Source organism: Urocampus carinirostris, chromosome 16 (genome assembly GCF_059441175.1).
Source record: "Urocampus carinirostris isolate Australia breed hairy pipefish chromosome 16, RoL_Ucar_1.0, whole genome shotgun sequence".
NCBI classification, from domain to species: domain Eukaryota; kingdom Metazoa; phylum Chordata; class Actinopteri; order Syngnathiformes; family Syngnathidae; genus Urocampus; species Urocampus carinirostris.
In genome coordinates, this window is record NC_142364.1 from 33,000,454 (window position 1) to 33,019,663 (window position 19,210).

Here is a 19,210-nt window from a genome sequence, read left to right on the forward strand (position 1 = left end):
GTTCACGTGATGGAGTGGGCATGACGTTAGAAATCAGGTTGCATGGACAATACCAGCTCAGTAGCCTAGATGGTAAGGCGCCCGCTTTGAGACTGGGAGGTCGGTGGTTCGCGCCCCGGCCGAGTCATTCCTAAGACTTAAAAAGTGGTCGGCGGCGCCCTCTGTTGGCTGCGGCTGCATCGGCTCGCTACAACGGGTCAGGTGCAATCGACATTTCGTTCTGTGTACATTGTTACACAGAATGACAATACAAGGAAATTATTATTATTATTATTATTAGGTGCTAGAAGTTGGAAGCTTTAGGTACTTGGGTTGTGATGTGGCTGCAGTTGGTGGAATGGAGTGCGAGGTATTGCACAGAGTGAATCAAGGAAGCAAGGTTTAGGGTGCTCTGAGGAGAGTGGTGAACAACAAGAGTATGAGTATGGATGTTAAGAGGGGACTGTATGAGAGTGGATTGTGCCGACTGTGTTGTGTGGTGCAGAGACTTGGAGCCTGAACGCAGATTTAAGAAGGAAGTTGAATGTTTTTGAGATGAAGTGTTTGAGGACTATGTTAGGAGTGACAAGATTGGATAGATAGAGAAATGAAATTGTGAGGGACAGAACTGGAGTAGTCGCGGAACTGAGCAAGCGTGTTGAGAAGAGAGTACTCGGTTGGTTTGGACACATGGAGAGGATGGATGAGGAGCGAATGTTGAAGAGGATCTACAGAGCAGAAGCCAATGGAAGGAGACCAAGAGAAAGGCCGCAATTGACATGGATGGATGGTGTTATAAGTGCATTGCAGGAAAGAGGTCTAAATATAATGGAAGCTAGAGCTCTTGTTGGTGATAGAGAGGGGTGGACAGGTGTTGTGAAAGGATAGTGGGATTGTGGACGCGTTCTTAAGGGTGGGCTGGGAACCCGTATGATGCGGCAGGGGTAAACCAGTGAAAGCTCTCGGGCCCTGCTGTTGAACAAAAGAGTGTGTTGTGTCACCCTGACCCGAGTGACATGGCCGCTTTCTTGTGTTCCATTTCATCTGGAGGGACGAAAGCATGACCAACTTGGGTGCCAAGGTGCCTAACTTGTTTGGGTGTTTGGGCAATTGGGTTGGCCATGGTCCAAAAAGTTTTTTTTTTGCTATTTATTTCCCTTTTATTTTCTTTGTTATTGTATGTGTGTGTCTTGCTGTCGGTCACCCCTCTTGAGGGATATGACCTAGATAGATGGATGGATAGATAGATAGAAGAAATCACTCATAGCATAGAAAAAAAAGATACGCAGTCGGGGTATTTATTCACTTAAAAAAAGCATTTGATACCATTAATCATAATATATTATTAAAACAACTTGAAAGATATGGCATCAGGGGCGTGGCTTTGCAATGGATTCAAAGTTATTTGACGGGGAGAAAGCAATATGTAAAAATGGGAGAGTTGTCATCTGAATACTTGGACATCTGTTGTGGAGTACCACAAGATTCTATCCTGGGACCAAAGTTATTTAATTTATATATTAAAGAGATTTTCAACGATTCAAAATGATTGAAAATAGTAATATTTGCTGACGACATTAACATTTTCTATTCAAATGATAACTATATTGATTTGTTAACCTGTGTTAATTGTAAACTGATTAACCTAAAATTATGGATGGATATAAATAAATTGTCTTTAAATGTTGATAAAACCAAAGTAATATTCTTTAGTAATTCCAAGGAAAATCAAGATTTAGAAGTATAAATGGATGGTGCTGCAATAGACATTGTATCAGAAATTAAGTTTTTAGGGGTCATAATAGACAATAAATTAAGCTGGAAAACACACATCAGACACGTACAAACTAAAGAATCTAAAAGCATTTCAATAATTAATAAAGCCAAATTTCTTTTAATTTATAATGCATTGTATTTATTATATTGTTCTTTAGTTCTGCCATACTTAACATACTGTGCAGAAGTCTGGGGCAATAATTACAAAAGTTCACTACAGCCCCTTTTTATCCTCCAAAAACGTGCAATTAGAACCATACACAGGGTAGGATACGAAGTCCATACTAATGTTTTATTCCTGCAGCCCACATTATTAAAATTAGATGATTTAGTAAAATTTTTCATTGCACAACTGCTATTTAAGGTTAACAAAAACATAGTTCCAGAAAACATCCATAAATCATCAATTTGGAAGGAGGGAAATTATAATTTAAGGGGCTGTAGTGAATTCATAATCCCAAAGGTGAGAACCACCAGGAAAAGTATGTGTGTGTCTGTGTATGGAGTCAAGCTTTGGAACGGTTTGCAAGACGAGATCAAACGGTGTCCAACTATTCACTTGTTTAGGTTTACAGTAGATAGAAAGGAACATTCCTGGCGAAATACAGAGATGAGGAGGGTGGGCTATGAGTGGTGCAGGAGATTGGGAATAGTGCATCTAGTTAACTTTGTGTTATTGTTTCTATTCTCATAACTGTTATTATTAATATCATTACAATTGTTGTTGTATCATTGGTATATTTGGTGGGAAAGATGAAGGGGCAGTTAATATAATTATTTGCTTCTTACTACCCCTTTTCGAACACATTATGTAACGTTATTTTGTTGTTGGGTTATTGTTTTTGTTCTGTTTTTATTTTGATGTTCGAATAAATTTTTCATTCCCCCCCAAAAAAAAGTATCATCCTGAATCAGATGCAACTGTTTGAGGTTGTTAGCTGCATAAAGACACCTGCCCACCCGATACAATCAGTAAGACTTTAACTTGGAACATGGCGAAGACCAAAGAGCTGTCCAAAGACACCAGAGAAAAAAATTGTACACCTCCAAAAGGCTGGAAAGGGCTATGGAGCAATTGCCAAGCAGCTTGGTGAAAATAGGTCCACTGTTGGAGCAATCATTAGTAAATGGAAGAAGCTAAACATGACAGTCAATCTCAATCAGAGTGGAGCCTCATGCATGGTATCACCTCGTAGGGTCTCAATGATTCTAAGAAAGGTGAGGAAGCAGCCCTGAACCACACGACAGGAGTTGCTCAATGACCTGAAAAGAGCTGGGACCACCTTTTCCAATGTTACAGTAGATAATACACTGAGACGTCATGGTTTGAAATCATGCATGGCACGAAAGGCTCCCCTGCTTAAACCAGCACATGTCAATGCCCGTTTGTATAGTTTGCATATGGCCGTTGGGATGATACAGAGGAGTCATGGGAGACGGTTTTGTGGTCAGATGGGACCAAAATATAACTTTTTGGTCATAATTCCACTAGGCGTGTTTGGAGGAAGACGAAAGAAAAGAACAATCCGAAGAACACCGTCCCTATTGTGAAGAATGCGAGTGGTAGCATCATGCTTTGGGGGTGTTTTTCTGCACATGGGACAGGACGAGTGCCCTGCATTAAAGAGAGATTTTGAGGAACAACCTACTTCCCTCAAACAGCATTGAAGATGGGTCGTGGCTGGGTCTTCTAACACAACAACGTTCCGAAGCACACAGCCAGAAAAAACAGGGAGTGGCTCCTTAAGAAGCATATCAAGGTTAGAGCATGGCCCAGCCATTCTCCAGACCTGAACCCAATCGAAAATCTTTGGAGGGAGCTCAAACTCGGTGATTCTCAGTCACACCTCAGAAACCTGACAGATCTAGAGAAGATCTATGTGGAAGGGGTGGGCCAATATCCCTCCTGCAGTGTGTCCAAACCTGGTGAAAAACTACAGGAAACGTTGACTTCTGCAATAGCAAACAAAGACTACTGTACCAAATATTAATATTTTCTCAGGTTTTCAAATACTTATTTGCAGCTATATCACACAAATGAATTGGTAAAAATCATGCATTGTGATTTCTGGATTTATCTCTGTCACAGTGGACATGCACCTATGATGAAAATTTCAGACCCCTCCATGATTTCTAAGTAGGAGAAATAGCAAAATAGCAGGGTGTCAAATACATATTTTCTTCACTGTGTAAAGATTTTATATATATATATATATATATATATATATATATATATATATATATATATATATATATATATATATCCCCAGTAATTTACCCAGTTGGAAGAAGTAGTGACTATATCTAATTACTTTTTTGAAGTAAGGTGCCACAACATTCATACTCCGTAACAATGTGGCATCTTGGGTAATGTACAAATGTTTTCAGGTACATAACATCACAGATTGATAACATTTCCATGATCATCCTTGAAAGTTTGCATTAATTTTATGACATTCTATGACTATTACCTACAATTCTAATCAGTGCTAACTTTGGAGTCACTCAAACAGTGACTGTAGCTTTAAACCAGGAGAAGATGTCATAATTTCTGCAGAAATTTCACAACAATGTTTAATAGAACATGAAAAAATTATTAAAACGTCATATTGTCAGATGTAACGAAATTGTGAATATGCTTAATTGCTGTCGAGAAAAATTGTTCAAACCTCACATTGTTTATTTGCTGTTAATAGTGTCAATAAAATTGTTCAAACCCCCCAAATAAAAATAAAAATGCTAGATCGAGTTTCGCACCAATACCTCTTCAGGGTACTGCAAAAATGTGGTTTTCCCCAAAAATACATCAAGTGGGTGGAACTGCTATATCGAGACATCTACAGCAAATTCATGATTAACAGGAATTTATCGGAAGCAGTAGAGATCAACTGCGGTGTACGTCATGGTTGCCCTATATCTCCCCTTCCCTATGTTCTTTGCATAGAACCTTTGACACAAATTTTAAGAAAAGATAGATTTGTCGAAGGGATCAATATCCCAGGAAGTGGGGGACAAATTACTAAGTGTGTTTTGTACATGGATGATTTTAATATTTTATGTGCTGACCTCTTATCCGTTAGAAGAGCCCTTGACTTGACTGACCTGTTTGGGAGGGCGTCTGGGTCAAGGCTCAATAGAGAAAAGTCACCATCGAAGTTTTATGGACTGTGGACAGAGACAGAAAAGGCAGGACTCCCACTGACGGTGTCAAAGACAGACCAGAAAATACTAGGGATAAAATTCAATGCGAATGGAGGAGGCGAGACCAACTGGGACGATGTGACAAGGAAAGTTAAGCAAAGACTTGGTTTTTGGAGCCTAAGAAAACTGACAATAGATGGGAAGGTCCTAATCATCAAAGCGATCATCCTCCCAATTGCTTTTGAATGAATTGACTCATGTACTATTGCAAAGGTTGTACGGCCTACAAACGTCGTCTGTTCTTACAATTCTTTCCTCAAGATATCCATTTCTTTTTATTTCCTGATATATTTTGTCGCATAATATTAACATTTTTGGGGGCTTATTTAGTCGGTTGTTAAATAGAGAACTATACTTAATCACATTTTTTAGTGGAAGTACAATGTTGGCAACAAGATTCACTTGATATAATTGGAAATTATTTGAATGCAACACAAACTTTTTCTTCTTTTTTCCTTGTTTTTTTTTTTCTACGTCTTTTTAAATTCCTTTAAAAAATGTCATTGTTTATTTTTTCCGAGCTGTTGCTTTCTTTCTTTTTGTTCTCTATTTACTTTTTTCCTACATTTCTTTCTTTTTTTCTGGCTTTTTTCTAAATTTTTCCTTCTATTTTCTCTTCCTTTTGTTTCTTTTTTTCTCAGATTTTCACTACTTTTTCATTTTTTTTGTTCTATTCCCCCCTTCCTTTAAGTCATTTTGTGCATAATTTTCCATAATATTTGGTCATGTTGGGATTAAAGAAGCAAAAACAACCCGAAGAGCCGTTTAGGACCTGAAAGAGCTGGTTCCTTTTAGTGAGCCGAGCCGAAGAAGCCGGTTCCCCGTCAAACTCTACTAACTTTACTCAACTTCGTTCGACTTCAAAATACCGCATTAGGACACAACGTCAGGGGAACCCGTGTATTTTTACCTTCATGCACTGTAACTGACTTGAGTCGCTTCTTAATTAGTAATTTTGAGCCCTCATTTTTGTGCGCTGGCTAGATTTTCTTGTGCGCTGAGAATGTGCGAGCAGTGCGCAATTGCCCACGCGCGCAGCTTAGAGGGAACACTGGGTGCCTGACCTCCAGCTCTTCCTGGGGAGCAAATATGTCTTCCTCCATTTAAAGAAATTTGATTTAGAAACACAAGAATGTCACACTTTACAAAACCACAGGGCCATTATTGCTATTGTGCAGAAGTGAGCAACAGTGAGACCTGTGCGGTTTGGAGCAACGTGAATCATCCTGCCCTCCCAAACAGACTACGGGACCTGTCATGGATGGTGGCTCATGAGTTTTTCTCAGTCAGAGCCGTCATGCACCACCGAGGAATGTCAGCGATTTCGACCTGCCCTCGACCTGGCTGTGGCGCCCAGGAGTCGGTGAGGCACCTTTTTTGTGAGTGCAGCACTGCCGAGGACCTGTGGGCAATGGCCAGCCACCTAGGAAAATTCCCGGACTTGCCAGCAGGGGAGGTCCCTGACGCACAGTACGTGCTTTACGGGGTGAGTCGGTTGAAAAGGTCACAGAACGACTTTATCAAGGGCTAGCTCACTCTCGCCAGCATCAAAGACGCCATTTGGACCTCCAGAAACCTGCTGGTAAGGTGGTGCAGGCAGATCCCCCCCATGGCTGTGCTCCGAATGGCTGCAGATACCATACAATCTGTGAGCGGCAAGCCTAGGACGCAGCCACAAAGAAGAATCGTCTGCACCCACCCGGAGGAGGGAACCGGAGCTCCACTGTGGGGGTCCCGGCAGCAACGGCCTGGTTATTCGGGTGGTTGTGGAAGGTATAAGCAAGAAGGGAGAGGACCCATCTGAGCAACCCGGGCAGAGGACTGGAGGGTGCTGTTTTTTATCCCACTTGAGAAGACAGAGCTATGCCCTTGCACAATAGTATTGCCCTTTACACATTGGTTAACTGCTGTTAAAAGTGTCGGTAAAAATTGTTCAAACCAAACCAAAAAAGACAGTTTTAGAATAGGGATAGTGACTCTCTTGCACAAAAAAGGGGACAAAACCAACTTAAAAAAACGGCGACCCATAACGCTTTTAAACGTGGACTGTAAACATTTTAGCAAGCTTTTAGCAACACGTATGTCTGTAGTCTTAGGAGACTTGGTAGATCCGGACCAAACCTGTGCCATCGTGGGAAGGAAGATCAGCGACAGTCTAATGAAACCATCTGTTATGCGAGAGACAGAAACATGCAACTAGTGGTCCTAAACCTAGACTTTGAGAAAGCCTTTGATCGAGTCTCGCACCAATACCTCTTCAGGGTACTACAATAATGTGGTTTTCCCCAAAAATACATCAAGTGGCTGGGACTGCTGTAGCGGGACATCTACAGCAAATTCATGATTAACGGGAATTTATCGGAAGCAGTAGAGATCAACTGCGGTGTACGTCAGGGTTGCCCTTTATCTCCCCTTCTGTATGTTCTTTGCATAGAACCTTTGGCACAGATTCTAAGAAAAGATAGAATTGTCAAAGAGATCAATATCCCAGGAGGAGGGGGAAAAATTACGACGTGTTTTGTACATGAACGATTTTAATATTTCATGTACTGACCTCTTATCTGTTACAAGAGCTCTTGACTTGACTGACCTGTTTGGGAGGGCATCTGGGTCAAGGCTCAGAGGAAAAAAGACACAAGCCAAGTTTTATGGACCGTGGACAGAGACAGAAAAGGCAGGACTCCCACTGACTGTGTTAAAGACAGACCAGAAAATCCCAGGGATAAAATTCAATGCGAAAGGAGGAGGCGAGACCAACTGGGATGATGTGAACTGGAAAGTTAGGCAAAGACTTGGTTTTTGGAGCCTAAAAAAACTGACAATAGATGGGAAGGTCCTAATCATCAAAGCGATCATCCTCCCATTGCTTTTATCAATCAGTTTAGTTTTCATGCCCAAAAGAAATGTGCTTTTACAACTGGACTGAGCCATCTTTTACTTTATCTGGGGCTCAAAGTGGGAAAGGATGAAGAGAGATACAATGAAAAAGAAATAGGAAAAAGGGGTGAAAGGGGTTCCTGACCTCCAGCTCTTCCCAGGGAGCAAATATGTCTCCCTCCACTTCAAAAACGCTGTGGGCCCACCCAAAAACCCGAAAAGTCAAGTGATGACCCGGTTCTGGATGGGCTCGTACTTGCGGAAGCTAAAACATGTACCAAACAATCACTTGATACCAGTGTCCTTTAACCTGCCACCAACACATCTTTTTATTCGGAACTTTTTAAAGAAATTTGATTTAGAAACACCAGAATGTCACATTTTACAAAATCACAGGGCTCTTATTGCTATTGTGCAAGGGAGAGCAACAGTGAGTCTTGTGCGGGGGCTTGCGTTTGGCGAGCCTACAATAGTCTGGAGCAATGTGAATCATCCTGCCCTCCCAAACAGACTACGTTACCTGTCATGGATGGTGACTCATGAGCTTCTCCCAGTCAGAGCAGTCATGCACTACCGAGGAATGTCAACGATTTTGACCTGCCCTCGACCTGGCTGTGGCGCCCAGGAGTCGGTGAGGCACCTTTTTTGTGAATGCAGCGCTGCCGAGGACCTGTGAGCAATAGCTGGCCACCTAGGAAAGTTCCTGGACTTGCCAGCAGGGGAGGTCCCTGACGCACAGTACGTGCTTTACGGGGTGAGTCCGTCGAAAAGGTCACAGTACGACTTTGCCAAGGACTGGCTCACTCTCGCCGCCATCTAAGACGCCATCTGGACCTCCAGAAACCTGCTGGTAGGGAGATGCAGGCAGAGCCACCCATGGCGGTGCTCCGAATGGCTGCAGATACCATACAATCTGCGAGCGGAAAGCCTAGGACGCAGCCATGAAGAAGGGTCGTCTGCACCCACCCGGAGGAGGGAACCGGAGCTACACTGTGGGGGTCCCGGCAGCAACGGCCTGGCTATTCGGGTGGTTGTGGAAAGTAGAAGCAAGAAAGAAGAGGACCCATCTGAGCATCCCAGGCAGAGGACTGGAAGATGCTGCTTGGGAGGGTGGGAAGAAATCCCACTTGAGAAGACAAAGCTGTGCCCCTGCACAATAGTATTGCCCGGTACACATTGGTTAACTGCTGTTAAAAGTGTCGAAAAAAATGTTCAAACATCATATTGTTAGATTATGATATAATGAAATTGTGAATGTATTTAATTGCTGTTAAACATGTCGATAAAAATTGTTCAAACCGCTGAAGAAACATCGCTTTGACATAATGAAGTCAAAAAAGGCCATGGCTTACTGGAAATATATCCTCTGATCTGATGAGACAAATAATAATTTATTTGGCTCAGATGGAAGCATGCATGGCGGCAACCAGGTGAGGAGTACAAACATGTTTGTGTCGTGCCTAAAGTCAAGGGGAAATCACTGGAACTTGGGAGTTGCATTTCATAGATAGATAGATAGATAGATAGATACTTTGTTCATCCCCGAAGGGAAATTCACATTTCCAGCAGCATCCCTGAGCTGAGAACAATCGAGAACAATCGAAAATAACACGGGAGCTGCTGGAGTGGCTGCCATTCGTGACGGCGCCGGAAGAAAAGATTCAATTTGAATCATTTACAAACAAACAAACAATTGAATCATGAAGAGGAACACAAAATGCACTGGAAATACTGGAGCAGATTCCCTCCCTCCAGGAACTGGGTCGCATGGCAATGTTCCTGTCTGACAGTGACTCCATATACACTTGTAAGATGACCAAGGTTTTACCAAAGGGGCTAAGGGTAAATGGGATGGACTGGCCAAGCACGTCTGCAGATCTAAATCCAATAGAACATCTTTGGGGCATCCTCAAGCCGAAGGTGGAAAGGCACAATATCTTGACTATCCCCCAGTTCTGTCATGTTGTCGTGGAGGAGTGGAAGAGCATTCCAGCTTCAATATGTGAGGCTCTGGTTAAATCCATAGCCAGGAGGATTAAAGTGGTTCTGCAAAATCATGGTGGCCACATAAAATATTGAACTTCAGGAACTTGTACTTAGGTGTCTACTCAGTTTTGTTACCAGGGGTTTAGCTACTATGGCTATATTTTGAGTTTTTTTAAGGAGAAAAATAAATTTACACTGCTATTTAAGCTTTACACGGAGTACCTTTATTGTGTCAAGGCGGTGTTACTCAAATAAACATGATGAAATCGCTGCAGAAATGCGAGGGCTGTACTCACTTTTGTGAAATACTGCATATATACTGTACAGGGATGGAGAGTAACATAACGGCGTTACGGTGAAAGGATACAAAATAAAATCAACTGTAATTAGTTACAGTACAGGCAAAAACAAAGTATTCAGCTTACAGTTACATTCCGAGAGCATGGGGATTACTTAACATGATTACAATTTGTGTGAGGTTGCACCATCTTTGGCCCCTTTTATCAATTACTGTTTTTATTGATTTATTAATTTATATTTTTGTGGCCAGTATGTTTTTATCTTTTCGTTGTCATTATTGTATTCTTATTCTAATCATTTGCCATCCGCGCTTTTACATTATGACGACGGTAACAACGATTGCTTCTCTGCTGGCAGTGCTAGGCGGCCTAGCAGAAGAACAAGCATAGAGAAAAATGCATTTACAGGGTGGAAGCTGAAATCTAAATACATCCTCAAGGAAGAAAAGATGAAGAACATCATTGTGCAGTGCAAATCGTGCCGACCAAAAGTTCACATCCTGTCGGCATCGAAGGACTCCACCTCGAACTTGAAAAAACAGCTTCAGATATGATTGCTCATATTCATGTCGTTTCAGCAGATCTTACATTCACTTGGTAAATCAATAGTATTGTCAGGCTGTTAATGCCCTTGTTGAGTAACTAGTTACATTACAATTACATTTTAAACAAGATAACTGTAACAGATTACATTTTTAAAGTAACTTACCCAACACAGACATACATACTTACATACATACATATAATGTAGGCAACACGGCAGTGCAGTGGTTAGTGCGTGTGTGGCACAGTTCTGTGGTCATGGGATCAAGCCTTCCTGTGTGGAATTTGCATGTTCTCCCCGTGCTTGCGTGGATTTCCTGCGGGCACTCCGGTTTTCTCCCACATTTCAAAAACATGCATGTCAGGTTAATTGGCCAGTCCAAATTGTCCCTAGTTCTGAATGAGCGAATGAGTTGTCTGTTTCTGTGTGCCCTGCGACTGGCTGGCAACCAGTTTAAGGTGTCCCTTGCCCAAAGCCCAAAGATAGCTGGGATGAGTTGTCTTTTAGACGCTTTTTTTCTCACACCATTTAATTTTCCAAAAATGAAAGGAAACACTTGCAGTTTTTGAATGGTTTGATAATTTTCCAAAACGAAAAAACAGAAAAACTGTTAGCATGTAGCCTAAATGCCCAGGTTACCTTTGCAATAATTGCACAAAAATGAAAACAAGCAAGCATTGTAAACAAACGTTGGTCGCACAATTCAAGTCATTTATTTGACACATTTAATTATTCATGTATTTATTACAGTACATGTAACGCCTACCAGAGGGCAAGAAGTCAAAAAGGTGGTTGACGGAATGAGAAGAGTCCTCTATAATGTTGATGGCTCTGCCGGGTATCGGCAGCTGGCAATGTCCTCCAGACTGGGCATAGAAAAGCAAATGAGCTTCCGGGCTGTATTGATTACTTTGTCTGCTTCTGTGTTCTCAGCATACCAAACGGTGATGCCGAATGCCAGAATGCTCTCCACTGTGGCTTTGTGGAAGGACACTAGCAACGTCTGATCCACGTTTTTCCTCCAGAGGACTCTCAGGAAGTGGAGTCGCTGCTGGGCTTTCCCCACCACAGCCGTGGTGTTGGCGGACCAGGAAAGGTCGTCAGGGATGTGCAAACCCAGAAGTTGGGAATCGTAGTCTCTCCCCACACAGTCTCCATTTGTGATAAGTGAAGCTAGGTCTGTGCTTGCCCTCCTGAAGTCAAGTACTACTACCTTGGACTTTTAGATGTTCAGTATTAGTTTATTTTCCGAAAACAACCTGGTCAGCGTTTCCACCTCCTTCTTGTATGCCGCGTCATCCCCATCAGAGACTAGTCCAACAAACTCCACAGTGGCTACAAAGCACAAGGAAGTATTTACCAATTATGGAGTCTCAGTGACCAAACAGCACCATTATCTTCTCAATTCTTTGACCGCTCATTTACAAGGTTTTTGTGGGTACCCGTAGCAGCAAGATAATGGACAATATTGCGAGCTACCCCTTAGCGAGGCTTATGTTACATGAAAACTTCTTGACCTACAAGTATATATTACAAAATATACATTTCTAAAAATAAGCAATGTTAAGTCAAGTCATGTTTATTTGTATGGGGGTTTTAGCCCTTAATCACAAAGAGTCCAAAGGGCTGCACAGATCAAAGACTATTGCAAACTACAGACTATTATGACACCATCCCCTCATCTAAACATAAAATATAGGTTATTCATATGCTAAAGAATAAAAGTGTGTTTTAAGCTTCACATTTACCATGATTACGGACGGTCCCGAAGACTTATAACTTAGCTAGCTCCGGTTCTGCATCCACAATAGGCCCCCTCGTCACGTCAGCACGAGAATTCTTTGGGGCAAGGAGTTGATTCCTCGAATAAACGCATTTTTGTGCGTTAAAACCCATAAAAATAGGATAGAAAGTAATCCAAAGTGTAGTTGTCAAACGGGACCACATAACTCCACAAGGTGACGCACTCCCTGAATGATTATTGGTCGTTAGAATATTTCAACTTAAAACGTATTAGTACAATGAGTCCCCTGACGCACACAACAAAATGCGCTTCACTGTATAGTGTATACCAAAGTAAGAGTACAAAAATACATTGTGATTGGTTGGAACTCCACCATCTAGTGTCAAGTCAAGCCAAGTCATGTTTATTTGTACAGCCCTTAATCACAAAGAGTCTCAAAGGGCTGCACAGATCAAAGACTAGAAAGTACACAAAAGGCCAAGCTAAGGGCTTAGCATAGGCCAAGCTAAGGACCTAGCATCAAAGCCTAGCTAACTTCATAGATAGTACATAATGCCAGGATCACGGTAAGCCCACAACAGTATACAAGTTCAGAGTCACGGTCCACTCATCTAAAACTTAAATGAGGGCAAAAATACATATATTATCAACATAAAATATAGATTATTCATATGCTATAGAGTAGAAGTGTGTTTTAAGCTTAGATTTAAACATTTCCACTGAGGTTGCAGATCGAATCTCAGGGGGAAGGGTATTCCACAGCACCGGGGATGGATTGGAGAACGCTCTCGAACCTGCGGATCTCTTCTTGGCTCTTGGGATCACTAGTAGACCAGCATTTTCAGAGAGAAGGCTTTGGACCGGAACAGAAGGGGAAATTAAATCTGTAAGATAGGAGGGAGCAAGTCCATGCATGATTTTGTGTAATACCAACAGAACTTTAAAATCACATCTTAAGCTAACAGGGAGCCAATGCAGGTCTGCTAAAATCGGGGTAATGTGATCAAACTTTCTTGTCTTAGTGAAAAGGCTCGCTGCAGAATTTTGTACGAGCTGAAGGCTCTTGATTCTGTACTTCGGGAGACCAGAGAGTAGTGCATTACAGTAATTGAAACGGGAGGTAAATGACGCATGAATTATAATCTCCGCATCTGACTGAGACAGGATAGGGCCAATTTTAGCAATATTGCAATGATGGAAAAGTTGTTTTAGTAATATTCTTAACGTGTATTTGAAAGGACAGAGCGGTGTCAAATAAGACACCTAAATTTTTGACCGAGTCACTCTGGGTGATAATACATTTGTTAATGTTCAGAGACGTTTTTGAGAACAAGTCACAGCATTTAGATGGACCAATAACTAGCATTTCGGCCTTTTCAAAGTTAAGGCGCAAGAAGATGAGTGACATTCATTCTTTTATCTCAGTGAAGCAGGTCTCAAAATTTCCACCTTTTAGTGTGGCAGATACCTCCATCGGAAGATATAGTTGAGTGTCATCTCCGTAACAAAGGAAACTGATATTATACTTGCGAATAATATCACCTAATGGAAGCATGTTAATGCTGAAAAGAAGGGGGCCAAGTAATGAAGCCTGCGGAACACCACAGGTAACACTAAAGGGCTCAGATGTCATTTCACCATACTGTATTTAACACAGTGTGTCCTATCTGACATGTAGGATCTGAACCATAAGAGGACGGTTCCTGAGAAACCAATTACTTTTTCCAACCGTTCTGGTAAGATTTTATGGTCCACAGCGTGTAAGGCAGCACTAAGGGGAAATATCTGGGACAATATTATTCTAATTGCAAGACACAAGGCAAAAACAAAAAAAAGTCACCATCACCTATCAAAAACGGTGCAAAGGCAAAAAAAGGAACGCATGCTGTACATGGCAGCAGATAAACTAACTTAACCTACGCAGCCCGATGATCAAAGCACGCAACTCGGACTAAACAGTCAGAAGTCCCCCAGCGACCGGGTAAGCTAAGTTCTGATTTCTCCGAGCAGAAATGAGCGCTTTGCAATCGCCGTCTGTGTTTCAACGGAATGCGCAATTGTTTTGAGTCTTCGTTGTCATCCGGTGATGACAACGAAGACTCAAAACAATTGCGCATATAATCCCCATAAGAATGAAAGGACTATGTTTTCTTTGTTTTTAGTATTTAAAAAAAACACAAATGGCTAACAAAGACAACTTTGGCACACGGAACATTTATTAATATGATTGGCAAATTATTTTCCTCTTACCATTTCAAGAACAAGGTTGCAGTCATATTAAGACCAAGAAACAATTAAATCTTTGAAATGTAAACAAAGGGTTAAGGGGAACATAAGTTTATCTTGGGCCCCTTTAACAACTTGGACAGTGTGTACAAATATTACATTTAAAAATAAATCACTCGGATGAAATTATATAAACTTCTGACATTCAGATTACTGGTAAAATCCAAATTTAGTTGTTAACCAAATTTGGTTCACTGATTTAACAATAAATATTGTCGACAGAACAATCTTCAAAGAAGGTCCAGTCACAGATATGCCTATATGTGATACAATATCAAGGAATCCAGATAAAGCCATGATGCTTTGAATACAGATGGAACGGGAGATCGACAGACGGGTCGGTGCAGCGTCTGTCGTCATTCGGACCCTGTACCGGTCCGTCGTGGTGAAGAGGGAGCTGAGCCGAAAGGCAAAGCTCTCGATCTGCGTTCCTACCCTCACCTATGGTCATGAACTTTGAGTCATGACCGAAAGAACTCAATCCCGGATACAAGTGGCCGAAATGAGTTTCCTCCGCAGGGTGGTTGGGTTCTCCCTTAGAGATAAGGTGAGAAGCTCAGTCATCCGGGAGGGACTCTGTGTAGAGCCACTACTCCTCCACGTTCAGAGGAGCCAGTTGAGGTGGCTCGGGCATCTAATAAGGATGCCTCCTGGACGCCTCCCTCGGGAGGTGTTCCGGGCATGTCCCACCGGCAGGAGGCCCCGGGGGCACCCCAGGACACGTTGGAGAGACTATGTCTCTCGGCTGGCTTGGGAACGCCTCGGGGTCCCGTCGGATGAGTTGGAGGAGGTGGCTGGGGATAGGGACGTCTGGGCTTCCCTTTTAACGCTGCTGCCCCCGCGACCCGACCTCGGATAAGCTCCACTGTGGATAATAATTTTCTATAATTATACATAAAAAAGATAACACCAATTCTAAAATAAAGTTTAGACCAATCACTTATGTCAGAAGTACATGAATCATGCATTCAAAGTGGCTGTGTTTACTTAAATGCGAATGCTAACTAAGCACATATCAAGCAGTGATCAGCAGTGATCACTGCCAATTTCACCACCACACTTATGAAACTGAGCTTTCACCCGACATGAGAACCTTTGACCACAAACTGAACAAGAAAAAGGATTTTCACCAGTGTGAGTTCTTGTGTGTCTTTCCAAATATGTTTTACGGCTAAATTCTTTACCACAATTTAAGCAGGCGAAAGGTTTTTCGCTCGTGTGGGTTGTTGTGTGGCTTTTCAAGTGTCCTTTGCGATTGAATTTTAGACCACAAACTGAGCAAGAAAAAGGTCTCTCATCAGTGTGGATTCTTGCATGATTTTTTAGGTTCTTGCCCTCAGCGAATTTTTGACCACAAACTGAGCATGGAAAAGGTTTTTCACCAGTGTGTGTTCGAGTGTGGTTTTTTTAAGTTTCCTTTTTGATTGAATTTTTTACCACAAACTAAGCAGGCAAACGGGTTTTCACCAGAGTGGATTGTTATCTGTTTTTTTAAGCTCGTACTCCGAGTAAAATGTATACCACAAATTGAGCAGACAAAAGGTTTCTCACCAGTGTGGGTCTCAATGTGGCTCTTTAAGTTTCCTTTCCAACCGAATCTTTGACCGCAAACAGCACAGGCAAAAGGTTTCTCACCAGTGTGGACTATCATATGGCGTTCCAAACGATACTTGAACAGGTTTTCCCACACTGAAAACATACAGCACCTTCCAACATTTTGGTGCCATTAATGCGTGCGGAGTCAGACATGTCACCATCATCTGTTGTCATGTGTTGACGGGACCTGCTCCTTGTTGGCTTTTTCCTGTTTTTCTTTTTATGTTGACCTTGTTCTTTGGAGGTTAAATGGGCCTCAGTCACAGGCAAATCTGTGAAATGTTCCTCCTCTTTATGGTGAACAAGCTCCACTCTCTCCTCCTCTTTAATGTGATCAGGGTCCAAATTATCCTCCTTTTTAATGCCAGCCTCCAGTTGCCAAGGAAGATGATAGTCTTCACAGATGTCTATGGGATACACGACAAATGGTTTAGTAAAATTCCCATGTACCAAAAAATAATATTTAACAGGTAAAACATCCCTAAATGTTTATTACGTTTGTGTTTCTCTTTTTTTCCGTTCCCACATAACGTATACAGTAAGGCTGCAAGTTGCAGTTGAATAAATGGTCTTTATTGTCATACAAAAGGACAACAAAATTGGAGGGCTATTCCTTTCAGTGTAAAAAAACTATTAAGAGGCTGGGAAGATACACGCTGGAGTCAGGGGTCCCTGTGACCTCTGCAATGTCTTCGTGATGAATAAAATACAAGAGTCACAATTGAAGCGGGTTTCCACGTGTAGTAATTCCAACTTGTTCGTTTCATGTGTAATAGATCTGGCGTTTTTGACTAGCCACATTCGGCAGTGGTGGCTAAAGAGCTTTTAGCCTAGCAGTTAGCTTTCCCTTCTGACGCCGCCTCAGTCAATTCCCGGAAGCGATCAAAGTCCAGGGAGCACCGGCTGGTGATCAGCTTTTCTTTGTGGTCTTCTGATTTCCCTCTGAGTCCAATTTAATTGATGAATTTATTTTCAATGTAATGATCTGATAAAACTACAGGCTGTCACATTCGTTTTGATGGCCAGTCGTGCGCCTGGCTGCTTGACTGAGCGCTTACAGCTTCCGGGTTCGCTGATTAAAGGTCTTTTTGAGGTCCTTGGACCTTCAGTTCTAAATATTATAAACATATCACTCTCCTCACCTGTAGTTCCAGGGGCTTTTAAGTCTGCTGTTATTAAACCTACACTGAAACGACCCAACCTTGATCCAGAAAGCTTATGTAATTATAGACCTGTGTCAAACCTACCATTTCTTTCTAAGTACTTGAAAAAGTTGTGGCACAGGAGCTGAATGATTCTATATCCGATAACAATATATTTGAATCAATGCAATCAAGATTCAGGGCTAATCACTCTACTTAGACAGCCCTGATTAAGGTAACCAATGATCTTCTACTGGCAATAAACTCGGGCGCTTCATCACTCTTGCTGCTGCTGGACCTTAGTGCTGCTTTTGACCCTGTGGACCATAATATCTTACTAGAACGGTTGGAAAAAATGCATTGGTCTCTCAGGAACCTTCCTCTTATGGTTCAGATCCTACCTCTCAGATAGGACGCACTGTGTTAAATATGGTGAAATGACATCTGAGCCCTTTACTGTAGCCTGTGGTCTTCTGCAGGTTTCAGTACTTGGCCCCCTTCTTTTCAGCATTTACATGCTTCCATTAGGTAATATTATTCGCAAGTATAATATCAGTTTCAATTGCTACGCAGATGGCACTCAACTATATCCTCTGACTGAGGAATCTGCCACACTAAACTGTGGAATTTTGGAGGCCCGCTTCACTGAGATAAAAGAATGAATGTCACTCAACTTCTTGCGCCTTAACTTTGAAAAGAAAGAAATGCTATGACTTGTTTTCAACAACGTCTCTGAATATTGGCAAATATAATATCACCCAGAGTGAGTCAGTTAAAAATCTAGGTGTCACATTTGACCCCAATCTGTCTTTTTAACGCACATGAAGAATATGACTAGAACAGCTTTCTTCCATCTTCGCAACATTGCTAAAATTTGTCCTATGCTGTCTCAGTCAGATGCGGAGATTATAATTCACGCGTTTGTTACATCCCGTCTCGATTACTCCAATGCACTACTCTTTGGTGTCCCGAAGTCCAAAATCAAGAGCCTTCAGCTGGTACAAAATAACTAAGACAAGAAAGTTTGATCACATTACCCCGATTTTAGCTAACCTGCATTGGCTCCCTGTTAGCTTAAGATGTGATTTTAAGGTTCTGTTGGTATTGTACAAAATTATGCTTGGACTTGCTCCCTCATATCTTTCAGATTTAATTTCCCCCTGTTTTCCGGCCTTCGCTCTGAAAACGCTGGTCTACTAGTGATCCCAAGAGCCAAGAAGAGGATTTACAGAAAGTGTGCAATAATGACTTAAACAAAAGTAGCCAGGTGCATAAATTTGGGCACCCTTGTTGTTTTATTGATTTGAATCCCTTTAGCACTAATTATTGGAACACAACATTTATTTGGTAAGCTTATTGACCTTTGACCTACATACACAGGTGAAACCAATCATGAGAAAGAGTATTCAAGACGGCCAGTTGCAAGTTGTTCTCCTCTTTGCATCTTCTCTGAAGAGTGGCAACGTGGGAGCCTAAGAACAACTGTCAAATGACCTGAAAACAAAGATTGTTCAACATCATGGTTCAGGGGAAGGATACAAAACGCTAGCTTAGAGATTTCAGCTGTCAATTTCCACTGTGAGGAAAGGAGTGAGGAAATGGAAGTTACAGGCATAGTTGTAGTTAAAGCCCGGAGTGTCAGGCCAAGAAAAATCTCAGATAAGCTGAGGCGAAGGATGGTGTAAACAGTCAAATTCAACCCACAGACCAGCTCGGAAGACCTACAACATGATCTTGCTGCAGATGGTGTCACTGCGCATCGTTCAACTATTCAGCACAC